Source organism: Nematolebias whitei, chromosome 11 (assembly GCF_014905685.2).
Source record: "Nematolebias whitei isolate Nwh7 chromosome 11, NemWhi1, whole genome shotgun sequence".
Classification (NCBI taxonomy): domain Eukaryota; kingdom Metazoa; phylum Chordata; class Actinopteri; order Cyprinodontiformes; family Rivulidae; genus Nematolebias; species Nematolebias whitei.
The window spans coordinates 42,543,539-42,545,745 of record NC_056508.1 but is presented as its reverse complement, the minus strand read 5'-3'; positions in this window follow the sequence as shown (position 1 = coordinate 42,545,745).

Below are 2,207 nucleotides of genomic sequence, written 5' to 3'. Positions count from 1 at the left end.
CACACACACACACACACGCATATCTATCTATCTATCTATCTATCTATATATATATTTTTTTGTTATACTAAAATAAACAACTACTTTGTACTTGTACTACTGTTTCTACTTTGCGGTTTTTCACTTATTACTACAATCTGTGTCCTTATTTACCCATTCATACAGCACTCTACTAGATCTCCACAAAGCTAATTGAACAAATCATTTTAAAGAGACTAATCAGAGCTTTATCACATTCATACACCGATGGGACACACATCAGAGGCAATGAGGGGTTCAGTGTCTTGCCCAGAGGCACTTCAGCATGTGACTGCTGGTGGATTCGACCCTTAAACTCTTGTATTGGAGGACGACTGCTCTAACCACTCAGCCACAGTCGCAGAGTGAATGGTTGTTTGCCTCAGTTGTCTCTATGTGTCCCTGTGATGGACTGGAGACATGCCCTGGGTGTCCCTCGTCTCTCGCACAGTGACTGCTGGACATGGGCTCCATTGACCCTCGTGACCGGAAAAGCAGGAAGCGGGCAAAGATAATGGATGGATGAATGATGTTAAAATTATAGAATTCCACATGTATCTAAATCTTCTAAGGTTCAACTGTATATCATCTGGATAAGTCAAACTTTGTGTAATCTATATGCTCAACACTGTGGCTGCATGAACGCAAAAGTCAGGACTATACTGAACCCTCACGCGACTCATCAAATAAAGTTGCATTGGCGTCCATGTCCATCCTGAGCTGATTTATTGCTGATTGTGCATTGATTCTACGCACAGACGTTGACCACACGGTTGGGCAAATTTACAACACTTCTTTAGCATGTAGCTCACCGGTTACTGGCTTCCCCATGCGTTTGTCTATATGCAAGTCCACATCCTTCATCTTTCCAAACTTCTTGACCACTGAAACGCGTGCAGACACATGTCTAGACGCATTAGCCAATGCATTAACTTTTCGAAAACAAGTTGTATGTAATTAAAGTTAAAGCTAACAAATAGCAGGCCAATGACAGAAGATCAATTGGTATTGATGCTCTTTTGGTCTTAAACTGTTTTTCCAGACAAAGCGCAGACAGAGCAAAACCGATGAAGACATGAAGTGGATTGAACCACTCGAAACTTTGACCTACATTTGTTATTGTGTTGATTAAAGCGAGTCAGCCCGCAGGGTTGTACTTCCACATATAATCACTTGCATAATCATGTGGCTGCATCTTTAACAGGTTGTATAGTGCCGTCTTAAAGTTCAAGTTACTTTACGCCTTGCGTTGGTTTGATTTCTGTGAACTTCATCCCGTTTGTGGATGACCTTTCAGAGCAGGCAATTTACAGCTAATCAAGTCTTTAACCTTAAAATAATATAGATCTTTTAATTACTGCAACATTTACTGATAAAGATGTTTTGTGTTTTTATTATCAGACAGACGAGGTTAAAGCAATTCCTTTGACATAGAACCAGCGGTATGAGATATTTTGCATTGCGTGGAAGCAGAACACAAGGTGTCCACAAAATATCTGCAGAGTGAGATGAATGATCATAAAACAGATAGCGCTTATTAAACTATCAGATCTGTAAAGTGCACCTTTTAGTTCGAGACTTCTAAACAGTATATGATGAAAAAGTTAACTAAAGAGCCGGGTGGATGAGGACTCTGGAGGAAGAGATATGAAAAAAGGCATAAGCTAGACATTGGAACGTGAAGAGATTTTATTTAGAATCTATTTTTCAAAAGGCAGAATATTGACAAGTGCTAATACTGCAGACAGTTGTAGACTCACACGCCGCTCTTCAGCCTTCTTAAAGAGACGACTGCACTAACAAGGAGGAAGAGCCGGTCTGTGTCTGTGAGGAGTGAGGAATACATCACTGGCTTAGACTTGATTTAGCAGGTTGACACACAATAAAAATTAAATAGTAAAACAAATCCAACGCTTTTAATCAAATGGGTATTAAAGTCATGTCTACTGAAAGCATGTTTATATTAAAATCATGTATGATTAAAATCAATAGAATGCCTCTTATGCCAGAAATGATCAAAATCTCATGTTTATTATGTAATAGTCAAAACAGTCAATGGTGCCTTTTTTATATAAAATCTAAATACTATTGCAGAAGTAACTGGATTAAACTAAAAACAAGACAACTGATGAAATGGTGATTCAGTAAAAAAAATATACAGGGCTGGGCAGGCTTCAAGTCTAATGGTA